Genomic DNA, 11404 nt, shown 5'->3' on the forward strand with positions numbered 1-11404 from the left:
AACACTTCCGTTCTACATGCAACCAAGCTAGAATGAGTATCTCTTAGATATCTAATACAGGGGACCGAGTCCGAGTTATTAGTATCTTCGTGGTATAAGTTAGAACCCATGGATGGCCATTCCTGAGATCCGAAAAGTCTAAACCTTGTCTGTGGTATTCCGAGTAGGATCTGGGAAGGGATGGCTGTGACAAACTTCAAACTCGCGAGTGCTGCGCGTAGTGACAAACGCAAAAGGATAGTAAATCCTATTCCAGTATGATCGAGAACCTCCAGATGATTAGCCATGCCGTGACAGAGCATTTGGACCATTTTCATAGAGAGGATGGGATGTAGCCATTGACAACAGTGATGCCCTTACAGAAAGCTTGCCATGGAAAGGAGTAAGACTGATTGGATGAAGACAGCGGGAAAGCAGAGCTTCAGAGGAACGAAAGCATCTCTATACGCTTATCTGAAATTCTCACCAATGAATTACAAAAGTATTTCTATCTTTATTTTCTGTTTATTTATTATTATTATTCGAAAACTCCATATTCATTTGATATCCGCCTGACTGAGATTAACAAGATGACCATAGCTTGCTTCATACCAACAATCTCCGTGGGATCGACCCTTACTCACGTAAGGTTTTATTACTTGGACGACCCAGTGCACTTGCTGGTTAGTTATGCGAAGTTGTGAAGTTATGTTTGGACCATGGTATTGTGCACCAGTTATTGGCGCCATTGCCAGGGAGAGAACGAACAACAAATTTTACAACCTCAGAGTAACAATTTCGCATACCAAGTTTTTGGCGCCGTTGCCGGGGATTGTTCGAGTTTGGACAACTGACGGTTCATCGTGTTGCTCAGATTGGGTAATTTTCTTCTTATTTTGTTTTCAAAAAGTTTTCAAAAAGATTTTTCAAAAATATTTTCTTCTTTTTTCGTTTTTTCCTAATTAATATTCGAAAAAAAATTTTCAAAATAAAATATATTTTTCTTCAAAATTTTTAAGAATGAATTCTAGTGTTTCATGAAGCATGTTGAAGCCTAGCTGGCTGTAAAGCCATGTCTAATTTATTTAGACTGAGGCTTCCAAGTCATCATTACAAAAGCAAGCTAGTTGTTGCTAATCAAATTTGTTATTGTATGACTGATTTGTATCTTCTAAATCTTGACTGGCTATTAAGCCATGTCTAACCCTCAGATTGGAGCTTTAGACTAAAGAGCACAAGATTCCTGGAATTCATATTAAAAAATTTGGAATCCTTATTTTTCTTTTTCACATTAATTTTCGAAAAAATAAAAAAAAATTTATAAAATCATAAAAAATAAAAAATATTTTGTGTTTCTTGTTTGAGTCTTGAGTCAATTTTTAAGTTTGGTGTCAATTGCATTTTTTCTAAAAATTTTATGCATTTTTCGAAAATTCATGCATTCATAGTGTTCTTCATGATCTTCAAGTCTTTCTTGGCCAGTCTTCTTGTTTGATCTTCATATTTTCTTGTTTTGTGTCTTTTCTTATTTTTCATATGCATTCTTGCATTCATAGTGTCTATACATGAAAAATTTCTAAGTTTGGTTTTTTTCATATTTTCTTTTCTTGAAAATTTTTAAAAAATAAGTTCTTGATGTTCATCTTGACATTCAAAGTGTTCTTGGTGTTCATCTTGACATTCATAGTGTTCTTGCATGCATCATGTGTTTTGATTCATAATTTTTATGTTATGAGTCTTTTTCATGTTTTTCTCTTTCATCATTAAAAATTCAAAAATCAAAAAAATATCTTTCCCTTTTTCTTCTCATAAATTCGAAAATTTGAGTTGACTTTTTCAAAACTTTTTAAAATTTAGTTGTTTCTGATGAGTCAAATCAAATTTTCAATTTAAAAATCATATCTTTTTCAAAATCTTTTTCAAAAATAAAATCTTTTTCATTTTTCTTATTTATTTTCGAAAATTTTAAAAATATTTTTCAAAAATATTTTTCTTAGTTTTATCTCATAATTTTCGAAAATATTATCAATTAATGTTTTGATTCAAAAATTTCAAGTTTGTTACTTACTTGTTAAGAAAGATTCAAACTTTAAGTTCTAGAATCATATCTTGTGATTTCTTGTGAATCAAGTCATTAATTGTGAATTTAAAAATCAAATCTTTTTCAAAACTAATTTCAATCATATCTTTTCAAAAATATCCTTTTATCTTATCTTTTTTTTCATATCTTTTTAATCATATCTTTTTAAAACATATCTTTTTCAAAAATTTGATTTTAAAATATCTTTTCTAACTTCTTATCTTCTTATCTTTTCAAAATTGATTTTCAAATTTGTTTCTCCTTCAAAACTACCTAACTAACTATCCCTCTCTAATTTTCGAAAATATCTCCCTCTTTTTCAAAAAAATTCTTTTTAGTTAATTAATTGTTTACATTTTAATTTTAATTTTAATTCTCCTTTAATTTTTGAAAATCATCAACTCTTTTTCAAAAATTAATTTTCGAAATTCCCTCTCCCTCATCTTCTTCTATTTATTTATTCATTTACTAACACTTCTCTTCATCTCATATCTCTGCTCTCCTCACCCTTCTGTTTGGATTCTCCTTTCTTTTCTCTTCTACTCTTCTTTTCTTCTACTCACAACAAGGGAACCTCTATACTGTGGTAAAAAGGATCCCTATTATTATTTTTCTGTTCTCTTCTCTTTCATATGAGCAGGAGCAAGGACAAGAACATTCTTGTTGAAGCAGATCCTGAACTTGAAAGGACTCTGAAGAGGAAACTAAGAGAAGCTAAAATACAACAATCCAGAGACAACCTTACAGGAATTTTCGAACAGGAAGAGGAGATGGTAGCCGAAAATAATAATAATGCAAGGAGGATGCTTGGTGACTTTACTGCACCTAATTCCAATTTACATGGAAGAAGCATCTCCATCCCTACCATTGGAGCAAACAATTTTGAGCTTAAACCTCAATTAGTTTATCTAATGCAACAAAACTGCAAGTTTCATGGACTTCCATCTGAAGATCCTTTTCAGTTCTTAACTGAATTCTTACAGATATGTGATACTGTTAAGACTAATGGAGTAGATCCTGAAGTCTACAGGCTCATGCTTTTCCCTTTTGCTGTGAGAGACAGAGCTAGAATATGGTTGGATTCTCAACCTAAAGATAGCCTGAACTCTTGGGATAAGCTGGTCAAGGCTTTCTTAGCCAAGTTCTTTCCTCCTCAAAAGCTGAGTAAGCTTAGAGTGGATGTTCAAACCTTCAGACAGAAAGAAGGTGAATCCCTCTATGAAGCTTGGGAGAGATACAAGGAACTGACCAAAAAGTGTCCTTCTGACATGCTTTCAGAATGGACCATCCTGGATATATTATATGATGGTCTGTCTGAATTAGCTAAGATATTTTTGGATACTTCTGCAGGTGGATCCATTCACCTAAAGAAAACGCCTGCAGAAGCTCAAGAACTTATTGACATAGTTGCTAACAACCAATTTATGTACACTTCTGAGAGGAATCCTGTAAGTAATGGGACGCCTCAGAAGAAGAGAGTTCTTGAAATTGATACTCTGAATGCCATATTGGCTCAGAATAAAATATTGACTTAGCAAGTCAATATGATTTCTCAGAGTCTGAATGGAATGCAAGCTGCATCCAACAGTACTCAAGAGGCATCTTCTAAAGAAGAAGCTTATGATCCTGATGAGCAGATAATTTATACGCATTTTGGCATTGTTTTTACTTAGTTTTTAGTATGATTTAGTTGGTTTTTAGTATATTTTATTAGTTTTTAATTAAAAATTACATTTCTGGACTTTACTATGAGTTTGTGTATTTTTCTATGATTTCAGGTATTTTCTGGCTGAAATTGAGGGAGCTGAGCAAAAATCTGATTCAAGCTGAAAAAGGACTGCTGATGCTATTGGATTTTGACCTCCCTGCACTCAAAGTGGATTTTCCGGAGCTACAGAACTTCAAATGGTGCGATCTCAATTGCGTTGGAAAGTAGACATCCAGGGCTTTCCAGCAATATATAATAGTTCATACTTTGCTCAAGGATAGACGACGTAAACTGGCATTCAACGCCAGTTCCATGTTGCAGTCTGGCATCCAGCGCCAGAAACAAGTTACAAGTTGGAGTTCAACGCCAGAAACAGGTTACAACCTGGCGTTGAACGCCCAAAACAGCCTAGGCACGTGAGAATCTTAAGTCTCAGCCCCAGCACACACCAAGTGGGCCCCAGAAGTGGATTTCTGTACTATCTATCATAGTTTACTCATTTTCTGTAAACCTAGGTTACTAGTTTAGTATTTAAACAACCTTTAGAGATTTATTTTGCATCTCATGAAATTTTTAGATCTGAATTTTATACTCTTTGATGGCATGAGTCTCTAAACCCCATTGTTGGGGGTGAGGAGCTCTGCAGCGTCCCGATGAATTAATGCAATTATCTCTGTTTTCTATTCAAACCCGCTTGTTCCTATCTAAGATGTTCATTCGCGCTTCACTAAGAAGAAGGTGATGATCCGTGACACTCATCACCTTCCTCAATCCATGAACGTGTGCCTGACAACCACCTCCGTTCTATATTAGATTGAATGAGTATCTCTTAGATTCTGTAATCAGAATCTTCGTTGTATAAGCTAGAATTGATGGCGGCATTCATGAGAATCCGGAAAGTCTAAACCTTGTCTGTGGTATTCCGAGTAGGATTCAAGGATTGAATGGCTGTGACGAGCTTCAAACTCGCGATTGTTGGGCGTAGTGACAGACGCAAAAGAATCAATGGATTCTATTCTGACATGATCGAGAACCAACAGATGATTAGCCGTGCTGTGACAGAGCATTTGGACCATTTTCACTGAGAGGATGGGAAGTAGCCATTGACAACGGTGACACCCTACATACAGCTTGCCATGGAAGGAGCCTTGCGTGTGTGAAGAGGAGTACAAGAGAAAAGCTGAAATAAAGAGGACAAAGCATCTCCAAAACCCCAACATATTCTCCATTATTGAGTAACAAGTATTTATTTTATGCCCTTTGACTTTTTACAATTAAAACTAAGAATTATTATTGATATTATATCCTGACTAAGAGTTACAAGATAACCATAGCTTGCTTCAAGCCAACAATCTCCGTGGGATTCGACCCTTACTCACGTAAGGTATTACTTGGATGACCCAGTGCACTTGCTGGTTAGTGGTACGAGTTGTAAAAAGTGTGATTCACAATTCGTGCACCAAGTTTTTGGTGCCGTTGCCGGGGATTGTTGAGTTTGAACAACTGACGGTTCATCCTGTTGCTTAGATTAGAAAAATTTTGTCTTTTGGGTCAAAGTCTTTTTACTTTCTTTTCAAAAAAATCTTTCAAAAATTTTTATTTTTCTTTATTAATCTGTAATTTGTCTTTGAGTCTTTTATTATTGTTCTTGTTAGAATTTTAGAATCCTTATTTTCTTTTTCAAAATTTATTTTTTTATTTTTTTTTGAAATTTTATTTTTCTTTTACTAATAATTGAATTTTTCTTGTTTGATCTTTAGTTTTTCTTGTTCTGTTTCTTTTCTTGTTTTTCTTGTGCCTTTTCAAAACAAGTGTTACATTTACAGCCTAATTGGCTAGAGTGTTGGTCTATGTTCTTGGTAATTGGGTATCTTCTTTTTAAAATTTTTTTTAAAATAATTTTTCTTTGATTAAATCTTGTGCCAACCTTTAAGTTTGGTATTTTCTTGTTAATCTTCTATAATTTTCGAAAATTTTATTGAGGTTTTCTAAAAATTTTAAGTTTGGTGTTCTTTCTTCATGTTCTTGTGTTCTTGTGAGTCTTCAAAGTGTTCTTGAGTCTTCCTTGTGTTTTGATCTTAAAATTTTTAAGTTTGGTGTTCCTTGGTGTTTTCCCTCCAAAATTTTCGAAAACAAGGAGCATTAGATCTAAAACTTTTAAGTTGTGTGTCTTTTGTGTGTTTTTCTCTTTCATCATAAAATTCAAAAATAAAAAATATATCTTTTCTAACTATTTTTAAGCAAATATTTCGAAATTTTTTTCTTAAAATTCAGATTTCAATTTCAAAATTTTATCTTATCTTAGTTTTAAAAAAAAATTTCAAAACTCAAATCTTTTTCAAAAAAATTCATATCTTTTTCAAAATCTTATCTTATTTCAAATTCAAATTTCAATTTTCAACTTCCAAAATTCAAAATTCAAATTTTAAAATTTCAATTTTCAAACTTAAAAATCAAATCTTTTCAAAATTTAAATCTCTTTCAAATCCTTATCTTATATCGTTGACTTTTTCAAAATTCAAAATTCAAATTTTCAAATTTCAAAATTCGAATTTCAAATTTCAAAAATTTAAAAATTCAAATTTTAATTTTCAAATCTAAAATTTAAATTTAAAAACTTCCTAACCACTTTCTCTCTCTTCATTTTTCGAAAATCCTTACCCCTTATTTTTCAAATCTTTTTAATTAATTAATTATTTTAGTTTTCAATTTCCTTTTAATTTCTAAACTTATAGTCGAATTTTCACTTATTTTATTTTATTTTATTTTATTTTAATTTCAGTTTTTTAAAAAAAAATATTTACAATACACATCATCTCCCTTTCTCCATCATGGACCTAAGTGGAAATGAACAGTCCAGAAGGACTCTGGGGTCATATGCTAACCCCACTACTGCTTCATATGGGAGTAGTATCTGTATACCCTCCATCGGAGTCAGTAGCTTTGAGTTGAATCCTCAACTCATTATCATGGTGCAGCAGAGTTGTCAGTATTCTGGTCTTCCACAGGAAGAACCTACAGAGTTTCTGGCACAGTTTTTACAAATTGCTGACACAGTATATGATAAGGAAGTAGATCAGGATGTCTACAGATTATTATTGTTTCCATTTGCTGTAAAAGATCAAGCTAAGAGGTGGTTAAATAACCAACCTAAAGCTAGCATAAGGACACGGAAACAGCTGACAGAAAAATTCCTGAATTAATACTTCCCTCCAAAATGGATGACACAGCTAAGGCTGGACATCCAAGGCTTTAAACAAGGAGATAATGAATCTCTTTATGATGCCTGGGAGAGATACAGAGAGATGCTAAGAAAATGCCCCTCTGAAATGTTTTCAGAATAGGTGCAGTTAGACATCTTCTATTATGGGCTTACAGAGAAAGCTCAGATTTCTCTAGACCACTCAGCTGGTGGATCTATACATATGAGAAAAATAATTGAAGAAGCTCAAGAGCTCATTGATACAGTTGCCAGAAATCAGCATCTGTACCTAAGCAGTGAATCTTCCATGAAAGAAGAGGCTAAAACAGTAACTGCTGAACTCAGTCCTGCAGAACAAATTACAGAATTCAACCAACAATTAGACTTTCTAACAAAATAGCTGGCCGAATTCAAGGAGATACTACAAGACACAAGAATGGCTAATCTGAATATGGAAGTACAGTTGAAGCAAACAGAACAGCAGTTATCAAAACAAATAACAGAAGAGTGCCAAGCAGTTCAATTAAGAAGTGGGAAAACATTAAATACCTCACTTCAAGGCAGTAGGAAGCCAAGAAATGAACAACCGGCTATCCAAAATCCCTATGAGGACAGTAAGAGCCCAGAGAGGAATAACTCTGGCGTTCAAACGCCAGGAACAAGTAAGGAGTTGGTGTCCAACGCCACTCCAGCTTCCAACCCTGGCTTTCAAATGCCAGTGAGGGATCAGACACCTGCAAGTGCTGATAATAAATCCCTCAAGAAGGCTTCTCAACCTACCTCTGTAGGAAATAAACCTGCAGCAACTAAGGTTGAGGAATACAAAGCCAAGATGCCTTATCCTCAAAAACTCTGCAAAGAGGAGCAGGATAAGCAATTTGCCCGCTTTGCAGACTATCTCAGGACTCTTGAAATAAAGATTCCGTTTGCAGAGGCACTTGCAAATACCCTCTTATGCCAAGTTCATGAAAGATATCTTGAGTCATAAGAAGGATTGGAGAGAAACTGAAAGAGTTCTCCTCACTGAAGAATGCAGTGCAGTCATTCTGAAAAGCTTCCTAGAAAAGCTTAAAGATCCCGGGAGCTTTATGATACCATGCATATTAGAGGGTAACTGCACCAAGACAGCTCTATGTGATCTTGGGGCAAGCATCAACCTAATCCCTACATCCACTATCAGAAAGCTTGGCTTGACTGAAGAGGTCAAACCAACCCGGATCTGTCTTCAACTTGCTGATGGCTCCATTAAATACCCATCAGGCATAATTGAGGACATGATTGTCAAGGTTGGGCCATTTGCCTTCCCTACTGACTTTGTAGTGCTGGAAATGGAGGAGCACAAGAGTGCAACTCTCATTCTAGGAAGACCATTCCTAGCAACTGGACGAACCCTCATTGACATCCAAAAAGGGGAGATAACCCTGAGAGTCAATGAGGATGAGTTTAAGTTGAATGTTGTCAAAGCTATGCAACATCCAGACACATCAGACGACTGCCTGGGCGTTGATATTATTGACTCCCTGGTGAAAGAGGTCAATATGACTGAGAGTCTCGAATCAGAGCTAGAGGACATTTTTAAAGATGTTCAGCCTGATCTGGAGGAACCAGAGGAAATAAAAGAACCTCTGAAAACTCCTCAGTAAGAGGAGAAACCTCCTAAACCCGAGCTCAAACCACTACCACTATCCCTAAAATATGCATTTCTGGGAGAAGGTGACACTTTTCCTGTAATCATAAGCTCTGCTTTAGGGCCACAGGAACAGAAAGCACTAATTCAGGTGCTAAGGACACACAAGACAGCTCTTGGGTGGTCCATAAGTGATCTTAAGGGCATTAGCCCAGCCAGATGCATGCACAAGATCCTATTGGAGGATGATGCTATGCCAGTGGTTCAACGACAGAGGCGACTAAATCCCGCCATGAAGGAGGTGGTGCAGAAAGAGGTCACTAAGTTACTAGAGGCTGGGATTATCTATCCTATTTCTGATAGCCCCTGGGTGAGCCCTGTCCATGTTGTCCCTAAAAAAGGAGGAATGACAGTGGTTCATAACGAAAAGAATGAACTGGTTCCTACAAGAATAGTTACAGGGTGGCGTATGTGTATTTACTACAGAAGGCTCAATACAGCCACCAGGAAGGATCATTTTCCTTTACCATTCATAGACCAGATGCTAGAGAGACTAGTAGGTCATGAATATTACTGCTTTTTGGATGTCTATTCAGGTTACAACCAAATTGCAGTAGATCCTCAGGACCAAGAGAAAACAGCATTCACATGTCCTTCTGGCATTTAAAAGCCAGAAACAAGCACCAAGCTGGCGTTTAACGCCAGAAACAAGCATCAGTCTGGCGTTAAACGCCAGAAACAGGCTACATTTGGGCGTTTAACGCCAGAAACAGGCAGCAGTCTGGCGTTAAACGCCAGGATTACACAGTAAGGGCATTTTGTACGCCTAATTGGAGTAGGGATGCTAAATCCTTGACCCCACTGGATCTGTGGACCCCACAGGATCCCCACCTACCTCACCATTCAAATTCAAACCATTTTCCTCCCAAACCCACCCAACACACTTCTATCTCCTCCATCTTCTCCACTTCTTTCTTCTTTTGCTCAAGGACGAGCAAACCTTTTAAGTTTGGTGTGGTAAAAGTATTGCTTTTGTTTTTCCATAATTCAGTGGTAGAGCAATTGACTGTAGATCAAAGAGCTATGAGGAAAGAGCAACAAAGGCAAGGAAGAGACATAGAGGAGCTCAAGAGCACCATTGGTTCTTCAAGAAGAGGAAGATGCCACCCTCATTAAGGTGGACCCATTCCTTAATCTCCTTGTTCTTATTTTCCTATTTTTCGTTTACTATGCTTCATGTTTAATTATGTTTGTGTCTTTACTATATGATCACTAGTATCTAAGTGTCTATGTCTTAAAGATATGAATGACCTATGAATCCATCACCTTTCTTAAATGAAAATTGTTTTCTGAAAAAGAAAAAGAAGTACATGAATTTTGAATTTTAAAATAGTTTAATTATTTTGATGTGGTGGCAATACTTTTTGTTTTATGAATGAATGCTTGAACAGTGCATATGTCTTTTGAATTTGTTGTTTATGAATGTTAAAATTGTTGGCTCTTGAAAGAATGATGAAAAAGGAGAAATGTTATTTGATAATCTGAAAAATCATAAAAATAATTCTTGAAGCAAGAAAAAGCAGTGAAGAATAAAGCTTGCAGGAAAAAAATGCAAAAAAAAAGAGAGAGCAAGAAAAAGAAAAAGCAAGCAGAAAAAGCCAAAAGCTCTTTAAACCAAAAGGCAAGAGCAAAAAGCCAATAGCCCTTAAAACCAAAAGGCAAGGGTAATAAAAAGGATCCAAGGTTTTGAGCATCAGTGGATAGGAGGGCCTAAAGGAATAAAATCCTGGCCTTAGCGGCTAAACCAAGCTGTCCCTAACCATGTGCTTGTGGCGTGAAGGTGTCAAGTGAAAACTTGAGACTAAGCGGTTAAAGTCGAGGTCCAAAGCAAAAAGAAGAGTGTTCTTAAGAACCCTGGACACCTCTAATTGGGGACTCTAGCAAAGCTGAGTCACAATCTGAAAAGGTTCACCCAGTTATGTGTCTGTGGCATTTATGTAACCGGTGGTAATACTGGAAAACAAAGTGCTTAGGGCCACGGCCAAGACTCATAAAGTAGCTGTGTTCAAGAATCAACATACTGAACTAGGAAAATCAATAACACTATCTAAATTCTGAGTTCCTATAGATGTCAATCATTCTGAACTTCAAAGGAAAAAGTGAGATGCCAAAACTGTTCAGAAGCAAAAAGCTAATAGCCCCGCTCATCTAATTAACACTGATCTTCATAGATGTTTTTGGAATTCATTGTATATTCTCTTCTTTTTATCCTACTTTGTTTTTAGTTGCTTGGGGACAAGCAACAATTTAAGTTTGGTGTTGTGATGAGTGGATAATTTATACGCTTTTTGGCATTGTTTTTACTTAGTTTTTAGTATGATTTAGTTGGTTTTTAGTATATTTTTATTAATTTTTAATTAAAAATCACATTTCTGGACTTTACTATGAGTTTGTGTATTTTTCTATGATTTCAGGTATTTTCTGGCTGAAATTGAGGGAGCTGAGCAAAAATCTGATTCAGGCTGAAAAAGGACTGCTGATGCTGTTGGATTCTGACCGTCCTGCACTCAAAGTGGATTTTCTGGAGTTATAGAAGTCCAAATGACGCGCTCTCAATTGCGTTGGAAAGTAGACATTCAGGGCTTTCCAGAAATATATAATAGTGCATACTTTGCTCAAGGATCGACGACGTAAACTGGCGTTCAATGCCAGTTCCATGTTGCAGTCTGGCGTCCAGCGCCAGAAACAAGTTACAAGTTGGAGTTCAACGCCAGAAACAGGTTACAACCTGGCGTTGAACGCCCAAAA

The 11404-nt window shown here is 35.8% G+C and overlaps 1 non-coding gene across 1 annotated transcript; it reads right to left on the bottom strand.

Moving 5' to 3' along the window:
- Positions 1-3225: 3225 nt before the first annotated feature.
- Positions 3226-3333, bottom strand: LOC148571614 (small nucleolar RNA R71). The gene has a single exon (XR_015909044.1). It is a non-coding gene; the product is annotated as a small nucleolar RNA R71 (small nucleolar RNA).
- Positions 3334-11404: the final 8071 nt, after the last annotated feature.

Source organism: Arachis ipaensis, chromosome B3 (genome assembly GCF_059453495.1).
Source record: "Arachis ipaensis isolate K30076 ecotype BB chromosome B3, ASM5945349v1, whole genome shotgun sequence".
Lineage (NCBI taxonomy): Eukaryota > Viridiplantae > Streptophyta > Magnoliopsida > Fabales > Fabaceae > Arachis > Arachis ipaensis.